This window comes from Balaenoptera physalus (assembly GCF_965194825.1).
Source record: "Balaenoptera physalus genome assembly, chromosome: 12".
Lineage (NCBI taxonomy): Eukaryota > Metazoa > Chordata > Mammalia > Artiodactyla > Balaenopteridae > Balaenoptera > Balaenoptera physalus.
This window is the reverse complement of record NC_138897.1, coordinates 62054635-62075437: the sequence shown is the minus strand read 5'-3', so window position 1 is coordinate 62075437 and position 20803 is coordinate 62054635. Positions and strand designations below refer to the sequence as shown.

The window sequence follows — 20803 nt, the reverse complement described above, 5'->3', positions numbered from 1 at the left end:
GTAAGTGGAACCATACAGTACGTAACCTTTTGGGAATTACTTTTATTGCTCAGCATTATTCTCTGTGGATTCATCCAGGCTGGGCCGAGTAGTCTCGCATGGTATGGATGTACCACAGTTTGTTCAGCCATTCAACTGTTGAAGGACATCTGTTCCCAATTTATTATGAATAAGGCTGCTGTAACATTCCTGTGGAGGTTTTGCAGTGAACAGAGGCTTCATTTCTCTAAGATTAATTTCCAGAAGTACAATGGCTGGTCATGTAATAGTTGCCTGTTTCATTTTGTAAGGAGCTGTCATAGTATTTTTTAGAGTGGCTGCACCATTTTACATTCCCACCAGCAATCCATGAGTGATTCTGTTTCTGTAAATCCTCATCAACATTTATGGTCATTATTTTTTCCGTTTCGCCATTCTGATAGCTGTGTAATGGTATCTCATTGTGGGTCTCATTTGCGTTTCCCCAGTGGCTAATGATGTTGAATATTTTTTCATGTGCTTATTTGAGAAACGTCTCTTCCCATCTTTTGGCCATTTTCGAATTGGATTTTGGGGGGGGGGGTTGGGTTTTAAAGGTGCTCTGTTTATAGAAGCTACTAGTTCTTTGTCACATGCGTGATATTCAGGTATCTTCTCCAGTGTCTAGCTTGTTTTTTTCACCTTCTTAATAGTCTTTCACAGAGGAAAGGCTTTTGATGAAGTCAAATTTATCAAGTTTCCCTTTTATGGCTCATTCTTCGTGTCAAATCTAAGAACCTAGTTTAGAATCCCAAAGATTTTCTTTAATGCTTTTTCTGAGTCTATGTTACATTGAAGTCCACGATCCATTTTTAGTTTATTCTTGTACAAGGTGTGAGACTTAAAGTTCATTTTGTTTGTGTATGGATGTTTACTCCAATACCATTTATGAAAAAGCCATCTTTTCTCCATGAATTGCACTTGCACTTTTGTCAATAATCAGTTGAGCATATTCATGTGGGTTTAGTTCTAGATTCTCCATTCTGTTCCATTGATCTGTGTGTCTATCCCCCCACTAACACCACACAGCTTTTTTTTTTTTTTTAAACAAAAATAAGTATTTATTCAGGAAGTGGTAGCATAAGTTTAAATCAGGAGTAATTATAGCAGATTTTTTTTTCTTTTCTTTTCTTTTATTAATTTATTTATTTTATTGGTTTTTTTATTGGAATAAAATTGCTTTACAATGTTGTGTTAGTTTCTGCTGCACAATGAAGCGAATCAGCTATATGTGTAGCTATATCCCCTCCCTCTTGGACCTCCCTCCCACACCCCCCCAAATCCCACCCATCTCGGTCATCACAGAGCACTGAGCTGAGCTCCCTGTGCTGTACAGCAGATTCCCACTAGCTATCTGGGTTTTCTGTTTGTTTGTTTTGTTTTGGCTGCATTGGGTCTTCGTTGCTGCGCATGGGCTTTCTCTAGTTGCGGCAAGTGGGGCTACTCTTCATTGCGGCACACAGACTTCTCCTTGCGGTGGCTTCTCCTGCTGCGGAGCACGGGCTCTAGGCACGCAGTCTCAGTAGCTGTGGCACGCAGGCTCGGTAGTTGTGGCTCGTAGGCTCTAGAGTGCAGGCTCAGTAATTGTGGCGCACAGGCTTAGTTGCTCCGCAGCATGTGGGATCTTCCCGGATCAGGGCTCGAACCCATGTCCTATGCATGGGCAGGCGGATTCTTAACCATTGTGCCACCAGGGAAGCCCTAGCTATCTGTTTTACACATGGTAGTGTATTTATGTCAAACCTAATCTCCCAATTCGTCCGACCCTCCCCTCCCCCCTCTGTGTCCTCATGTCCGTTCTCTATATCTACGTCTCTCTTCCTGCCTTACAAATAGGTTCATCTGTACCATTTTTCTAAATTCCACATATATGCGTTAATATATGGTATTTGTTTTTCTCTTTCTGACTTACTTCACGCTGTATGACAGACTCTAGGTCCATCCACATCTCTACAAATGACCCAATCTTGTTCCTTTTTATGGGTGAGTAATATTCCATTGTATATATGTACCACATCTTCTTTATCCATTCATCTATCATTGGACATTTAGGTTGTTTCCATGTCCTGGCTATTGTAAATAGAGCTGCAATGAACATTGGGGTACATGTGTCCTTTTGAATTATGGTTTTCTCAGGGTATATGCCCAGTAGTGGGATTGCTGGGTCATATGGTAGTTCTATTTTTAGTTTTTTAAGGAACCTCCATACTGTTCTCCACAGTGGCTGTATCAATTTAGATTCCCACCAACAGTGCAAAAGGGTTCCCTTTTCTCCACACCCTCTCCAGCATTTATTGTTTGTAAATTTTTGATGATGGCCATTCTGACCAGTGTGAGGTGATACCTCACTGTAGTTTTGATTTGCATTTCTCTAATAATTAGTGATGCTGAGCATCTTTTCATGTGCCTCTTGGCCATCTGGATGTCAGGACTCTTTAGTTTTCAAAAGAGCCCTGGGTTGACTCTGATGCCAGTGGTCCACAAGTGGTGCTTTGAAAAACATCAGGATCTACAATCTGGCTTCGTCCCCATAACTCATAACACTAACCTCACCAAAATGTTGTCACTAACTTGACAACATTTTCCACTCGACCAAAGGGTGACGTGGGTGAGGCAGAGTCAGATCCCAGCTTTATTTAAAACTTTGATATTTTATTCATCGTGGATTTTTGTATTATTTTTTCTTTTTTTAATAATGCAGGAAATATTATTTAGTTACTGAGATTTTGATGCCCCCTTAAATTTCGTACCTGAGGGAATTCCCTGACGGTCCAGTGGCTAGGACTCCTCACTTTCACTGCCAAGGGCCCGGGTTCAATCCCAGGTCAGGGAACTAAGATCCCACAAGCCACGCGGCCAAAAAAAAAAAGGAAAAATTTCATACCTGAAGCAAGTGAGTCACTCACCTCACACCCTAGTCCCAGCCCTGCTTGACCACTGCCCTTTCTAAAGCTCTCCTCTCTGGACTTCCCTGGTGGTCCATTGGTTGAGACTCCACACTCCCAATGCAGGGGGCCCGGGCTCGATCCCCGGTCAGGGAACTAGATCCTGTATGCATGCTGCAACCAAGAGTCTGCCTGCCACAACCAAGAAGTCCACACGCCACAACTAAAAAGATCCCACTTGCAGCAACTAAAGATCCCACACCACCACACAGCTTTGATTACTATAACTATATAGTAAGTCTTTAAATTGAGTAGAGTGAATCCTCCCACTTTATTTTTCAAAATTATTTTAGCTATTCTAGTTACTTTGACTTTCCATGTAAATTTTAGAATAGTCTACTTCTATAAAAATATGTGATTTTGGGCTTCCCTGGTGGCGCAGTGGTTGAGAATCTGCCTGCCAATGCAGGGGACACGGGTTTGAGCCCTGGTCTGGGAAGATCCCACATGCCGCGGAGCAACTAGGCCCATTAGCCACAACTACTGACCCTGCGCGTCTGGAGCCTGTGCTCCGCAACAAGAAAGGCCGCGATAGTGAGAGGCCCGCGCACCGCGATGAAGAGTGGCCCCCACTTGCCGCAACTAGAGAAAGCCCTCGCACAGAAACTAAGACCCAACACAGCCAAAAATAAATAAATAAATAAAGGAGTTCCTTTAAAAAAAAAATGTGATTTTGATAGGAAATGCGTTAAACTTGCCTATCAATTTGGGGAAAATTGACACTTTTACTATGTTGTGTATTCCAACTCATAAACATGGTATGCATCTCCATTTATCTAGCTCTTCTTTGATTTCTTTCATCAGTGTTGCATACTTTTCAGTATACAAGTCCTGCATATGTTTTGTTTACAACATGTAATTAGATTACAACTAAGTATTTTTTAAGTGATTTTTTTTAAAGGAGGCAACACTTGTTTGTTTATTTTTTAAAAAATTATTTATTTATTTATTAATTTTTGGCTGGGTTGGGTCTTCGTTGCTGCACGTGGGCCTTTTCTCTAGTTGCGGCGAGCGGGGGCTACTCTTTGTTGCGGTGCGTGGGCTCCTCAATGCGGCAGCTTCTCTTGTTGCAGAGCACAGACTCTAGGCACGCAGGCTTCAGTAGTTGCAGCTCACGGGCTTAGTAGTTGTGGCTCGCACACTGTAGAGCGCAGGCTCAGTAGTTGTAGCACATGGGCTTAGTTGCTCTGCGGCACGTGGGATCTTCCCAGACCAGGGCTCGAACCCGTGTCCCCTACATTGGCAGGTGGGTTCTTAACCACTGCACCACCAGGGAAGTCCCTTTAAGTGATTATAAATGGTGTTGCATATCTAATTTCAGTGTCCATGTCTTCATGCTGGTATACAGAAATACAGTTGATTTTTGTATAATCTTATATCCCGTGACTTTGCTGAATTGCTAGTTCAGGAATTTTTTGCAGATTCCTTGGGATTTTCTATGTTGGCAACCGTGTCGCCTACAAATAGGGACAGTTTTATTTCTTCCTTCCCAATCTGTATGCTTTTTGTTTCCTTATTGCACTAGCTAGGACTTCTAGCACGATGTTGAATAAGAGTGGTGAGAATCGACGTCCTTGCCTTGTTGTTAGCTGTAGGTTTTTTGTAGATAATCTTTAACAAATTGAGGAAGTTCCCTTCTATTTCTATTTTTCTGAGAGCTTTTATTAAGAATGAGTTGTCAAGACAGTATGGTACTGGCACAAAAACAGAAATATAGATCAATGGAACAGGATAGAAAGCCCAGAGATAAACCCACGCACATATGGTCACCTTATCTTTGATAAAGGAGGCAAGCATATACAGTGGAGAAAAGACAGCCTCTTCAATAAGTGGTGCTGGGAAAACTGGACAGGTACATGTACAAATATGAAATTAGAACACTCCCTAACACCATACACAAAAATAAACTCAAAATGGATTAAAGACCTAAATGTAAGGCCAGACACTATCAAACTCTTAGAGGAAAACATAGGCAGAACACTCTATGACATAAATCACAGCAAGATCCTTTTTGACCCAGCTCCTAGAGAAATGGAAATAAAAACAAAAATAAACAAATGGGACCTAATGAAACTTAAAAGCTTTTGCACAGCAAAGGAAACCATAAACAAGACCAAAAGACAACCATCAGAATGGGAGAAAATACTTGCAAATGAAGCAACTGACAAAGGATTAATTTCCAAAATTTACAAGCAGCTCATGCAGCTCAATATCAAAAAAACAAAAAACCCAATCCAAAAATGGGCAGAAGACCTAAATAGACATTTCTCCAAAGAAGATATACAGGTTGCCAACAAACACATGAAAGAATGCTCAACATCATTAATCATTAGAGAAATGCAAATCAAAACTACAATGAGAGATCATCTCACACCGGTCAGAATGGCTATCATCAAAAAATCTACAAACAATAAATGCTGGAGAGGGTGTGGAGAAAAGGGAACCCTCTTGCACTGTTGGTGGGAATGTAAATTGATACAGCCACTATGGAGAACAGTATGGAGGTTCCTTAAAAAACTAAAAATAGAACTACCATATGACCCAGCAATCCCACTACTGGGCATATACCCTGAGAAAACCATAATTCAAAAAGAGTCATGTACCCCAATGTTCATTGCAGCTCTATTTACAATAGCCAGGACATGGAAGCAACCTAAGTGTCCATCATCGGATGAATGGATAAAGAAGATGTGGCACCTACATACAATGGAATATTACTCAGCCATAAAAAGAAACGAAATTGAGTTATTTGTAGTGAGGTGGATGGAGTTAGAGTCTGTCATACAGAGTGAAGTAAGTCAGAAAGAGAAAAACAAATACAGTATGCTAACACATATATATGGACTCTAAGGAAAAGAAAAATAAAGTCATGAGGAACCTAGGGGCAAGACGGGAATAAAGACACAGACCTACTAGATAATGGACTTGAGGATATGGGGAGGGGGAGGGGTAAGCTGTGACGAAGTGAGAGAGTGGCATGGACATATATACACTACCAAATGTAAAGTGGATAGCTAGTGGGAAGCAACTGCATAGCACAGGGAGATCAGCTCGGTGCTTTGTGACCACCTAGAGGGGTGGGATAGGGAGGGTGGGAGGGAGGGAGATGCAAGAGGGAGGGGATATGGGAACATATGTATATGTATAACTGATTCACTTTGTTATAAAACAGAAACTAACACACCATTGTAAAGCAATTATACTCCAATAAAGATGTTAAAAAAAAAAAAAAGAATGAGTTGTTGAATTTTGTCAAATGCATTTTCTTCATCAATAGATAAGATCATTTAATTTTTCTTCTTTAGCCTATTAATATGGTATTACATTGATTGATTTTCAAATTTTGAACCAGCCTTGCATCTCTGCAAGTGGAATACCCCATCCAAGTAGAATAAACTATTACATACTGGGGAATTATCTTGTAACCTAATGTAAACATGACTCCTAGACATTCAGGGCTGCTGCTAGCCTATGTAGTACTTTTGCACAAATTAGAAAAAGGTGTCCCTTCCTCAAATAAAGAATATGGCCAACTACCTAAGCCCAACTTAGAACCAAAACCAGGTAACTGCCACAAATAAGAAGAAGACGCCTAAAGCCCTGAAAATTTAGTTTCCATCGAAAGGAACTCAGATATAATTGTAGAATCATTATTGGTAATATTTTAGGAACCATGGGAAAAGTGCCAAGAAAAATGTAAATATTATCTCAGTTTTTCCAAAGAGAGGATTCTAAAAATTGAAAATAGTTAATCTAACGTAAATCCTTGGGGAGATTTCAGAATGAATTTTTAAACAGCTGGTCTGTGATGATTTAGAAAATAGGGAGCCAGCATAGATTTACTAAAAAGGAATATATAGGACTGTCTATATTTTCCTCTCTGAAATGGTTGAGACATGTCAGAGGAATGTAACTGCATTTAGAATAGCATTTAAAACATTTAAAGAGTAGATCCCGATAGGCTTGCAGGCAAAAATTGAAATCAGAGAAGCATGGGCTGGGAAATAGAGGTATATGATAAAGAGCCTAACAGGAAAGACTGTATTGTTAATGGACTGAGCCAACTCAAAAGATCATGGATTTGCCCAGTACTAGTCAATAATTTTACAGGTGATTAGGTAAGAAAATACATGGCATGCTTATGGGGAAGGCACAAGGTAGTTAAGACTACAGAAATTAGATAGATCGAGCTTCCAATTCTAAGTTTACAAACTCATCAGCCTCAGTTTCCTCATGTATAAAATAGGAATAATAATGCTTCATAACTGTTATAATGATTCATAATATTGGTGTGCTAACTAAATAAGATATTATAGGTAAAGCACAGAGCCTTGTAGCACTCACGGATTTGGGGTTTTGTTATGTTTGCTTCTGTTATCACATTTGCTGGTGACACAACTGGCAAGAATAGCTGATATATTGTGTATATTGTATGGGGATGACAGGATTAGCCTTTGGTTTCAATTTCACAGGAACAAAAGGGTCAAAAATCGTAATGACTTAACATCTTTTGAGGTGAAGATCTAAAAGTTGCCCAAAGGGAGCTTACCAGAAGCTAACAGCGTGACTATATGCCAAACAGTCCAAAGCTTTCTCAGACTGCACCCCAAGATGATTTTCTACAGAACAGACAGTAATAGCCATTCTGTATTCCACACTTGTCAGTCTATATTTGAAAAGCTGAGTTTGGTTCTAGATGCTCTGTTGTCAAAGAGAAAGTAACAAATTGGACCAACCTTAGGGACGAGTCATCAAGTTAACAGAGATCCTACAAATCTTGACCTAAGAGAACCAGATAAAGGGGGTGTGTCACCAGGAGGCTTAGCTGGGGCACGACAGCTGTGTTCTAATCAATTGAAGACTGTTAACACGGAAGACACGTCTTCTTTGAGATCTTTTGATATGCCCGTAGTGAGTGTAGACACAGAGCATTTGACAGTGAGGAGTAGAAGAAAACCAACATTAAAAGAATTATTTAAGACTCTGTCTTTAGTTGCTTTTTTGTCTTCCTAAAGTTAAGTCAGAATATGAAGCACTTTATGAAAAATCTATCAAAGTACTTTCACACAGGCTTTAACGGCTCCAATGTGTCAATGTCAACTTACATCTGTGTAAGTACATCTGTTCTGCCCTGACACTTTTTAAATTGAAAGAAACACTCTGCCTTCAGCTCAAAGCAGCATTTATACCCCTCCTAAGAATTATCACTGTGGGCTCTTTACTAACTAGTACATTTGAATTGTCATCCCATCTTCCTTAGTGATGACATTCTTTCTTTCCTTAACCAGTTCATAAACTGACACTCCTGTCAACAGTCTTTCTGCAATCTCTAACTGCTTATAGAATCATTTTCCAGGATGTGTTAATCATGGCAATAGCATTTATTCTCAATAATACTGTACCAAGTTTTAATTACATTACTGTTTTGCAATCACTAGAGCAGTAAAATTATACTCAGATTTATTACTATACTTTCCACCAAATAATAGAAGTATCATTTTTCTGTTTTCAGCCATAGCAATAATAGTTAGTTCCTGAAATACTACTATATTATTTGTGCCCCAGAAACTTACCATAAATGATCAACAGAGTGTCTTTTCAGGGGAAAAAAGTGACAGTTTGTTTTCATTATGTTGGTCCCCAAATTTGTTGGTAGCTTAATTGCTAATAAATGAAATAGAAGAGGTTAAATACTTCTGATAAAGTGAGATTTCTACTTTGGAGCATATACTCAAAAGAATTGAAAGCGGGGACTCAAACAGCTATTTGTACACTTAGGATTATAGCAGTGTTATTCACAACAGCTAACAGGTGGAAGCAATCCAAGTATCTGTTGATGGACGAATGGATAAACAAAATGTGGCATATATATATATATATATATATATATATATATATATATGATGGAATATTATTAAATAACATTAAAACAAGGAAATTCTGACCCATGCTGCAACATGGATGAACCTTGAAGACATTACGCTAAGCAAAACAAGCCAGACAAAACACTGTCTGATTCTACTTATGTGAGGTACTTAGAGCCATCAGACTCATAGAGACAGAAAGTAAAGTGGTCATTGCCAGGGAAGGAAGGGTGGGGAGTTAGTGTTGAATGGGTACAGAGTTTCAGTTTGGGATGATGAAAAAGTTTTGTGGTTGGAGGATGGTGATAACGGCACAACACTGTGAATGTTCTTAATGCCACTTAAAAATGGTTGGAATGGTGGATTTTATGTTATGTGTATTTGCCACAGTAAGAGAGAGAGAGATGCTTATTATGCAGTAAATTCTCCAAGCTCTATAAGGTGGGTATTGCTATCTCTACTTTAAACAAGAAATAAGTGTGGCTTGCCCAGTACCACGGAGCCAACTGAGATGTGAAGCCAAGTTCATAGCACACAGAGCCAAGTTCAGCAGCGCGAGCTCCCTGCTGTGAAACTGCTTGTACTAAGGGCAACTACTCCTCCACAACAAATCTCATGTCTCTCTGAGTTATTTTAATTGATTTCGTGATCATTTTGGTCCTAAGCCAACTAAAAGGAAGAGAATTGCAGGAATTATTTTGAGGTAATACGTAAGAATTGCTTTTGTAAAACTGGTTACCCTGGAGCAGAACAAAGACAGAGAAGCCCCACTACTAAGCTGCAGCTGTTGTTCATTTCTAGGTGGGATCTGCCCACGTGGATACGCAGCATGTGTACTCGCGCGGACCTCCTTGGATGCTAAAAGCATGCTGTAGCCCCCAAATTCCATCATGGGGATCTTTGGAAACAATTCTTTGCGTACTAAGTGCTGTATCCTCAGCCAGCCATCAATAAAACTCTGCTGGGCACATCTGAGTATTAAGAAAGGTTCTTTCCTTACTGCTACCAAAGAGAGAAACAAATTCCCTTGGGCCTGACTATAGTCTATATATCATGGTGAGAGGCGTCACCCAGGAACGGAACTCCACAGGTCATCCCTGAGGGACCTACACACCCCCTCGGGCCTTCACCTTCCATGGTGCCCTGATTCTCTTCAGGTTCTCATCAGGGTCTTACTGCGGGGTCTTGTCATAATGCCTTGGGGGGGCTTCAGACCCCATCACCCCTCTCCTCTCACACTTATTTGACAAATATTTAAGGAGGTCTAATATATGCCGGTCACTGTGCTGGGCTTTGGGAATGCAGTGATGGATTCCATATAATCCCATGACCCCAGATGTGGTTGCTGGCTTCAGGAACCCATAGTTTTAGGGGGGAGACTGGCCAGCAGGCGATTATGACTTCAATAAGCCTCTGACGAGAGCAGTCTCGGCCCTGTTCACCCCAGCATCCTGGGTATCAGCCATCCCGAGCACTGTCCTGCGCCCTGTGCCTCCAAGTCTTTGCTCCCTGGGTCTGGAATGCCTTCTGTCTGGCTTACTTTTACCTAGTGACAATCTACCAGAGTCTAACTCCAAGCCGACTTCTCTCCAAAGCTCTTCCTAATGCCTCCACTCCAAAAGAGTCTCCGTTTCCTACCCTCTTCTTGAACATCTATTATAAGCACAGCACAGATTCTCTTGAAGTTCTGCACATTTGTCTCTGTCTGGAGACTGACGTTATCAAAGGCAGGAATCTTGTGTCCTCCATAGCCTCTAGCACAAGCATTACGAATAGTTGGCATTTGATTCATATTGTTTTAAATCTAACGTTGCACAGTCTAGAGAATCTAGGGGAAAGAATGTTTGAATTCCAAGTGTCAGAAGAGTCTAAATGTGATAGATAAACATATTTGGCACACTGGAAGAACTGCATTTTATGTTGAAAATTTCCATGGCTGATGAATTATTGTGAAAAGAGCTGCACCTTTATTTTGCACAAGACCCACTTTATAACTGAAATGAATTATCCCAGCTTATAGCAGATGGCTTTGCAGAGAGTTAGCCTGTGGCTCTTTGATAATCTTCCCAGTAGAACAAGTCAACAACCCCAACCCTTATCGGGTTTTTTTCTACAGAGCGAAGCTAATGGAGCAAAGAGAAATCCCCAAGATTATTTCCTCATCTCCCTTTTACCGCACCCTGGACTTCTAAGAGATAGCAAGGTCCAGAACGCTTGACAATGCCATATCTCCCAGAAATAAGGCTGACATTCATCCCCCATGTCAAACATTTATGGAAGAAGAACAACAAAGAATATAACAAGGGACCTATAGGAGTTTGTTCCTTCAGTTTGTATCTTAAACTATAAAAGTTGCCCCTGTGTCTAAGCTGTGCTCTTCTGATAGGGATAATCAGATGGTAAAATGGATTGCTTTATGAATTTACAATTCTAAGAAATAGAAGGAAAATGAAATGTTTAGGGAACAACAAGGTGTTGCAAAAGAAGTTTGAAAAAAGGACTCTATGTGGCTAGCAATGAATCTCTCAGTCTGTTTTTCTGGGAATGTCTTAACTTCTTTCTTGAACGATGGTTTTTCTGTATATAGATTTCTTTGTTGACAATCTTTATCTTTCAGCACTTTGAATATTTCATCTGAATGCCTTCTAGCGTCCATAGTTTATGATGAGAAGTCAGCTTTTAATCTTATTGATGATTCCTTGTAAGTGGTGAGTCACTTCTTTCTGCTTTCAAGATTTCCTCATTGTCTTTGCCTTCTGACGCTATGACAAGGATATGGTTAGGTGTGGATCTCATTGAGTTTATAGTATTTTAAGTGTTTTAAGCTTCTTAGGTATGTAGATTAGTGTTTTCATCAAATTTGGGAAGTTTTTGACCACTAATTCTTCAAATATATTTTCTACCTCTTCTTCTGGAACTCCAATTACATGTATGTTGATGTGATTCATGGTGTCCCACAAGTCTTTGAAACTGTTTATTTTTCTTTATTCTTTTCCTGTTTCTCAGGCTGCATAATCTCTCTTCAGGTTTGATTCTTCTTCGAGGGGCTTGCTGTGAGTCTCTTGAGTAAATTTTTCATTTGAGTTATTATCAAGTAGTTATCACTGGGAATGAGAATTTATTACTTATTTATTTCATTTCAGAAAATAATCGTTATTTTCAACTCCAAAATTTATGTGATTCTTTTTTTGTTATATCTGTCTCTTTATTGATAGTCTCAATTTGGTCATACATAGTTGTCATGCTTTCCTTTAAATCTTTACACATAGTGCCTTTAGTTCTTTGAAAATATTCATCACTGATTTAAGGTCTTTGTCTATTAAGTCCAACATCTGGCTCCCTTCAAGGACATTTTTTATTAGCTGCTTTTTCTCTGTATTTGATCCATAATTTCTCGTTTGTTTGCAGGTCGCATTATTTTTTTGTGGAAAATCGTACATTTTAGATATTATAGCAACTCTTGAACCAGATATTCCCCAATTCCTTTTTATTTAAATCTTTATATTGAAAAATAAAACACATATACAAAAATCACACAAAAGACATGACTTAATGAATTATCATAAGGCAGATGAATTATCATAAGGCAAATACCCTTGAAACTACCATCCAGATCAAGTGTCTCCCTCTCCTAAAAAGTAGCCACTATCCGGACTTTTATGGTAATCATTACCTTGTCTTTGTTTATGGTTTTATCGTCCAAAGTATCCTTCCCTTAATACTATACTTCATGTTTCCCACTTCCTGAATTTGATATATATTTTGAGTTTCTTAATCTACAAATTTCCCCCTCCATCCTTTCTCTCCCTCCCACCCCAGTTTATTTTATTCATTTTGTTTGTTTGTTCTACCTTGCTACTGATTATTCTTTAGCAACTTTCCTGGACTAGCTCTTTAGATTCTGGATTCCCTATAACATATATCTACTGACTTCTCTGCTTCCTTTTATTAAATTCTTGCTTTTATTTTTAAACCTGGCTTCCTTGGGTTCACCCTGGGGTCATCATAGTTTAGTGATTAGCCAGTGATTGGTCAGAATATTTTCTAAATACTTTAAACCAATAAGAGTTCCACCTTTTGCCAATGGCATCTGCCTATGAAGGCACACTTTCAAATTTCAGGAAGTTTACAAATCAGCCTTAGCTTTCAATTCCTGCTTATGCAGGGTTTCAAGGTCAGCCACAGGTGAGTGACCAAAGTCCTTTCCTTTTCTTAGGTCTTTTCTGGGCATGTGCACAGCCTTGTGCATACATGAAGCCTTCTAGGTTCTTAAGCAGCACATCAAAACTTTTAAATATCCCCCATAGCCATCAAATTGTCCAGGTCTTTCTTTTAAATTTTGGGCCAGGCTCTTGTTTTGCTCCAACTGAAATTATAACCTCAGGCAGCTATGATGTTAGCGATTTCAGCCAATTACTACTGTTTTGGGTAACAACCTGGGATAGGGGTTTTTCCACAGAATTGAGCTCCCAGTCAGATCAAATAGTATCAACACTCTGGGGATGGGGCTTTTCCAGGGAGGTGAGAGACCAGTCAAAACATCACCATGCACTGAAGATAATGCTTTCAACCGAGCTCCATGAGGTGCATCCCCTGTGTTGGTTTTGAGGCTTCTGTGGTTTGTGGCTGCTATGCCAAGGAGCTGAGGAGCATGGGAATGGGGGTATCTACATTCAGTACTTTTTCTTGCATAAATAATTTTCAGTTTGTTCTCTGAGTTCAATTTCCAGAGTTCTGTAATGGTTGATGTTGCCAGTAGTTCTGCAATTGCTTTTGTGTAGACTAGGACTCACTGAGGTCCTTCCTCTGTCATTCCAGAAGTCCCACCTCATATGTGAAGTTTCTTGCTCTGTTATCTTGAATAATATTTTCCTATAAACCTTTACGGTCATGAGAATTGAAAAAACCTATGCCAACACAAAAATTTGAACATGATTGTTCATATCGGCATAATTCATAAAAGACAAAAAGTGGAAACAAACCAAGTGCCTGTCAACTGATGAAAGGACAAACAAATTAAGGTATAAATCCATGCCATGAAATATTATTCAGCCATAAAAAGGAATGAAGCACTGGGCTTCCCTGGTGGTGCAGTGGTTAAGAATCTGCCTGCCAATGCAAGGGACATGGGTTCGAGCCCTGGCCTGGGAAGATCCCACATGCTGCAGAGCAACTAAGCCCGTGTGCTACAACTACTGAGCCTGAGCTCTAGAGCCTGCAAGCCACAACTACTGAGCCCACGTGCCACAAATACTGAAGCCTGCGTGCCTAGAGCCTGTGCTCCACAACGAGAAGCCACGACAATGAGAAGCCCTCGCACAGCAACGAAGAGTAGCCCCCACTCACCACAACTAAAGAAAGCTTGTGCACAGTAATGAAGACCCAACACAGCCAAAAATAAATAAATAAATAAATAAATTTATGTTAAAAAAAAAGGAATGAAGTACTGATACATGCTACAGCATGGATGAACCTTGAAAACATCATGATAAGTGAAAGCAGCCAGTGGGAAAAAGCCATAGATTATACGATTCCATATGTATCAAATGTCCTGAATAGACAAAGACATAGAGACAAGAGGTAGATTAGTGGTTTCCAAGGGTTAGTAGTAAGGAGGAATAGAGAGAGACTAGTAATGGGTACAGGAATGTGGACAGGGAGGGGGAATGAAAACATTCTAAAATTAGTGGTTACGGTTGCACAACTCTGTGAATATACTAAAAACCACTGAACTGTACATGTTAAAAGGGTGAATTTTATGGTGTATGAATTTTATCGCAATAAAGCTTTTTAAAATCCTTCATAGGGTCTTTAGCTATAAGTAAGAGAATGTTGAAATTTGGGAAACTATTTCAGGTCTAGAGTAGTGATCAACTGAGTTCCCCTCTCATTCATTTATGTATTCATTCATCTATTTCATGGGGTGATTCATGTGCAGTGCCTGGCATAAAGAAAGTACTCAAGTAGGTGTTAGTCATCATTAGTCATTTTAAAAATGTCAGGGCCAGTGTACCACTGCGTAGCAAAATGAATGAAATACTGACTCCACCTTCTAAGAACTCAAAAATCGAAGGAGTACACAGACATGTAAACAAAAAACTACAGCAATGGGAAAAGTGTGTGGCAGAGAAATATAAAAGACACTACAGGAGTACAGATGGAGAAGTAGTTTATTTAGTCAGAGAGAACAAAGGAGGCTTTCTAAAGAGAACTGACTAGAATCCCATTAGACTCAGTGATCTGGAATCATGATTCCAGATTCTCCCGGCAATAGGTGCTCTAACACCTAGTGACCTGATAAATGAGTTGAAGTAAGAGTTCTGTGGGTAGAAAGTGGAGGAAGAAGTGTATTCCAAGCAAAAAACAAAAACAAAAAATCCAACATGTGCAGAGATAAAGAAGCATGACAGGGTATGCATGGTACATGTGAGGAAGTAGCAAAAGGTGATACTAGAAAAGTAAGTACAGAGTTTAGACTTTCTCCCACCGATGAAGAGGATTCACAGAGGACTTTTAAGCAAGAGAGTGTCCTAATCACTAGCAGGAGAAGAGAGATGCACTGCAGGGGACAAGCCCGGCCATAGGGAGCCTGGTTTGGGAGGATCAAGATGAAGGCTGAACTAAGGAAGTAATGAAGCAAGAAGGGTGAGGAAGACGTGGAGGAAAGGAATTGTAAGTGTATCCAGGAAGTAAAACTGAGAAAATTAGATCATCAACTGGATTTGGACAGTTAAGAGGGAAACAGGATAAACACCTGGATATTTGGTTTGGTTGACAGGATAGATTTCAATGCCATTCATCTCAATGTGGAATAAGTAAAAAGGAGCAAATTTGAGGGAAAAGGTAACATGTTCATTTGGGGGTTGTGATGAGTATTTGATACCTGTGGAACACCTGGGTAGAAGTGCACAGTTAATTGGAAGTTTAGTTTTGAAGTTTAAGAGTTATGAGCTACAAATAGATCTGTGAGTTGTCAGGATAAAGTTAGTAGTAGAAGCGACTGAGCAGATGAGGTTGTCCAAGGAGAGAATGTAGAAAAAATGAGAATATAAAGAACTGTAAAATCTTAGGGAATAAGAACATTTGAGGACAAGGGAGAGGAATAGGAACTCCCATGTGAGTGTCGGCAAGATTCCCCAAGAAATAGGAGATGGGAAGAGAATACAGAAGTCAAGGAAAGACCAAGGTTCCGTCTCAATTACCTTGAACACGACATAACTTCTCGAAACCATGGTTTCCTTATCTGCAGGTTGGTATTAATAATAACTAAGTGGTTTGTAAATGGTAATAAATGTCAGCTATTATTATAAAGTAGAAATAACTCAAGAGTTCAGAGCTGCCAAAGTGAACAACGTGAATGCAAGTTATACGTTCAGAAGGACTATAAAGGCATCATACATGAAGTTGCTGAGAAGAAAGCTGGGCTCGGTTTTACCAAAGCAGGTTGACCAAAAGAACACCCTGCATTAGAGTCCCCAAAACTAGTAACTGAGCGGTGTCACCCACTAAGTACCATTTTCCACACTGAGGCCAAAGGAATCAAAGCCTCTCAGTTGAAGCCATGAATGCTTGTGAGAGTGAATTGATAACAGAGTCATGACCAAGGACAAAATACTTTCATCTTCAAAACAGAGCAATTGGATTAACCCCAGAGTCAATAAAATGTTTCCTCTGAGTCCTATCGAATAACCTGACATTTCAATGCTTTTATAAGTCGAAGTCAAGGCAAAGTGGGAGAAAAAAAAAGAACAAACAGAAATTAGGATATAGATCAATCAGTAAGATAGTCCATCACCTCCAGAAATTCTCCCATTAGACTCACAGAGTCATGAAGCATTTCCTTCTCTGGAGGAAAAAAAATTCAAACCATCTGAAGTTATATTTTTTCAGCTTTATTATCCATTCTGACAAACTTGTATTTATTTGTATATATTATAACGTGTATATATTATAACTGACAAAATGGTATATACTTAAAGTGTACAATGTGATAGTTTGACTGCATGTTTTTTGAAATGATTACCACAATCAGGTTAATTATTACCTCCATCACCTCACCTTTTGTGTGTGTGTGGTGAGAATGCTTAAGTTCTACTCTCCTAGCAAATTTCAAGTACATGACACAGTATTATTCACTCTAGTTACCATGCTGTACATTAGTTCCCCAGAGCTTATTCATCTTGTGGAATTATAATTTTAGTGACACATTACAGGGTTAATCATTTTCTCTTTGGGGACATTGATTTAAAATGTTGTGTTCCGGACAGAGAAAACAGACTTGTGGTCCCCAAGGGAGAGGGTTGGTAGAGGAGACAGTTGGTAGTTGGATTCGAAGTTTGGGATTAGCAGAGGCAAACTATTATACAGAGAATGGATAAACAACAAGGTCCTACTGTATAGTGCAGGGAACTATATTCAACATCCTGTGATAAACCATAATGAAAAAGAATGTGTATATATATATATATATGTGTGTGTGTGTGTATATATATATACACACACATTTATATATATATAGAGAGAGAGAGAACTGAATCACTTTGCTGTACAGCAGAAATTAACATAACATTGTAAATCAACTATACTTCATATAGGTTATTATCACTATTCTTTTCCATTGTGGTAAATCAACTATACTCCAATAAAATTAAAATATTTTAAAACATTAAAAAAACTATACTTCAATAAAATAAAAATTTTGTTTAAATGTTGTGTTCCAAGTATTATTGCATTTTCTCTTTTTGCAGTGGCACTCTTACTGATACACTAGCCAAGTGTGTTTGTCTAGCTGATCCACAGCCACCTAAGGGCATCGTCCCACCTTTGGGTGCAGTTAAAGGACATGATAATGAATGGGGCTCAACCAGGCCAAAATCTCAGTTCAGTTGGGATAAGCCATGAGAGGTTAACTTAGCATAAGCAATCTGGGGAGAAAGTGAAAAATGATGGATGTCATTTGAATAGGCTAACATTGATAAATAATTAATCTTACACGAGAGCTAATATTTCTGAATAGGCACACTCCTTTCCTTCCTAGCAAATCAACTTCCTCTTGAGGTGAAAATAATCACTGCATTCTTTTTTGGAATTTCTTTCATGAGTGTTTCAGCGTCAGGAGCACATGTACATACTGTACCCTTTATGTTGACAGCTGTGGGCTCTGCTCTCTAAGTGGACAAGATAAAAGAGTTCATTTCCTTATATTCAGTGTATCATTAAAGAATGCACTGTTTTATCAGAAATGACTCACCAAAGTAGAACTATTCAATCTCTTCTGAATGATTTTTCAGTTTGGAATTTGGGAATTATGCTTTATTTCATAACAAGCAGCCAGGGTGAATGATTATTTCAATGATGCTTCATTCTCCATCTCAGCCAGCAGACACTCATTTCTCAGAACATTGGGTTTTCACTTCTTCTTTTGAATGGAGATCATTTACGAAACAGCCACCCCCAATGCTGCCCTGATAACCGCTTGGAAGAGCAGCATTATTTATGTTGGCAATATCATTGCTCTGGGTCAGGTTACAAAATAGCCAAAGAAACACATTTGTCACCTCTCAAGTTCTATGTGAAAGTGAACTTCAGGTTATAAATGCTTCTAGTTAAGTCTCTCTTTTCCTAGAAGAAATCTCAAAGGGAAAATTTATTCTTCAGTTTATTGGTTTTTTGGCTGGAATTTCTGGCATGGGCATTTATAAAGTGGTCCATGGGGAATCTCCATAATGGCACAGGATCCAAAGGGAACACCGCTAGAACAATCAGTTTCTCTTTTATGGTAGTAAAATACATAAGAGATTTCCTTTTGATGTTAAATTCTAGATCTGTTCTAATTTGTCCCCTCCTTCAGCGTAGTTCCAAAAAGTGGCTGTTAATCAAATTCTCAGCTTTTAGCATAAAATTTATAGACTAATTTAGGGAAATTTTAACTTTTTTTTACAATATTGAGTTTTCCCTCCAGGAAATTTGTTTTCCTCTTTTATTAGGACTTGTTTATTGCCCTCCATAAAATTTTTTTTTTTTTTTTGGCTGCGTTGGGTCTTCGTTGCTGCGCTCGGGCTTTCTCTAGGTACGGTGAGCGGGGGCTACTCTTCCTTGAGGTGCACTGGCTTCTCATTGCGGTGGCTTCTCTTGTTGCAGAGCACGGGCTCTAGGCTCGCAGGCTCAGTAGTTGTGGTGGACGGGCTTAGTTCTCCACTGCATGTGGATCTTCCTGGACCAGGGCTCGAACCTGTGTCCCCTGCATTGGCAGGTGGATTCTTTTTTTTTTCCTTTTTAAACATCTTTATTGGAGTATAATTGCTTTACAATGATGTGTTAGTTTCTGCTGTATAACAAAGTGAATCAGCTATATGTATATATATATCCCCATATCCCCTCCCTCTTGCGTCTCCCTCCCACCCTCCCTATCCCACCCCTCTAGGTGGTGACAAAGCACCGAGCTGATCTCCCTGTGCTATGCAGCTGCTTCCCACTAGCTATCTATTTTACATTTGGTAGTGTATATATGTCCATGCCACTCTCTCACTTCGTCCCAGTTTACCCTTCCCGCTCCCCGTGTCCTCAAGTCCATTCTCTACGTCTGGCAGGCAGATTCTTAACCACTGCGCCACCCTGCCCTCCATAAAGTTTTATCACTTTTTTTCAAAAATTTCTGGTGCATTTCTTTTTTGTAATTTCTACTTATTTTATAATGTTTTGCCATTTTGAATGGGATTTTTAAAGTAAAATTTCTACTTGGTGGTGGAAGTATATAGAAAAATTATTAATTTCTCTATTTTTACCCTGTATGTAACTATTTGGGGGATCACTCTTATTAGTTCTCATTTTTTTCAGTTTTTCAGTTGATTTTCTTTTACCTTCCTACTAATTAATTGTATAATCTGTAAATACTCAAAGTTCACCTTTTCTTCACAATATTTATATTCGTATTTCTTTTTTTTTTTCTAATTTCATTAGCTAGGATCTCCAGAATAATGATAAATAATAGCAGCTATATTGGGTCTACATCTATCTCCTTATCAACTTTAATTTTTAATTGTAAGCAATGTTACAGCAAAAAAAATTTTAATTTAATAATGAAAGAAAAATCGCCCTGAATCCCACGTGAAAACAAACTTTAAAAATTAGTAATAAACACAAACATAGAAAACAAACTTGTGGTTACCAAAGGGGAAAGAGGGGGAGGGGGATTAATTAGGAGTTTGGGATTAAAACATACAAACTACTATACATAAAATAGATAAACAACAAGGACCTACTGTATAGCACAGGGAACTGTATTCAATATCTTGTAATAACATATAATAGAAAAGAATGTGAAAAAGAATAGATATATATGTATAACTGAATCACTTTGCTGTACACCTGAAACTAACACAACATTGTAAATCAACTATATTTCAGTAAAATTTTTTTTAAATTACTAAAAAAAATAATTGTTTGTACGTGTATAGAAAGGGTAAGGAAGGACGTACACTGAGCTGCTCTGGGTAGTTCTTTCAGGGGAGTGGAATTCTAGAGCAGGAAGAAGGGGAGTGGAGACCCACTTTCTGCTTTGAGCACCTATGGATATCTTGGCTTTTTGCAAGGAGCAATTTCTACTTTTATAATTTTAAAATGCATCTGGGACACAACATTGTAAATCAACTACACTTCAATAAAATTTTTTTTAAAAAAGACTAATGTCAAATAGCAAAAATAAATTAATTAATTAATTAATAAGTATACTGGGAAATTTATTAATACAGTTGAATAGTTCTGAATTTAATATATCAAATATGAATACATTTAATAAACAGATTTATTACCTTAAGTATAAAGATATTGTATGCTAAGGCTTTTTTCATTTTGCAAAAGATATTGACTTAATAAAGAAATATGTGTTCATAAAAAATAAAATAAAATAAAAAATGCATCTCGGAAAAAATCTGAAGAGTATAAAGTATGTAAAGACTTGTCTTTGGATATCAAGAT

General features: G+C 38.6%; 1 protein-coding gene across 22 annotated transcripts in view; it reads left to right on the top strand.

The window, feature by feature from the left end:
* The window catches only part of DLGAP1 (DLG associated protein 1), an 850590-nt gene that overhangs the window by 651208 nt on the left and 178579 nt on the right, over positions 1-20803 (top strand). The window lies entirely within an intron of this gene.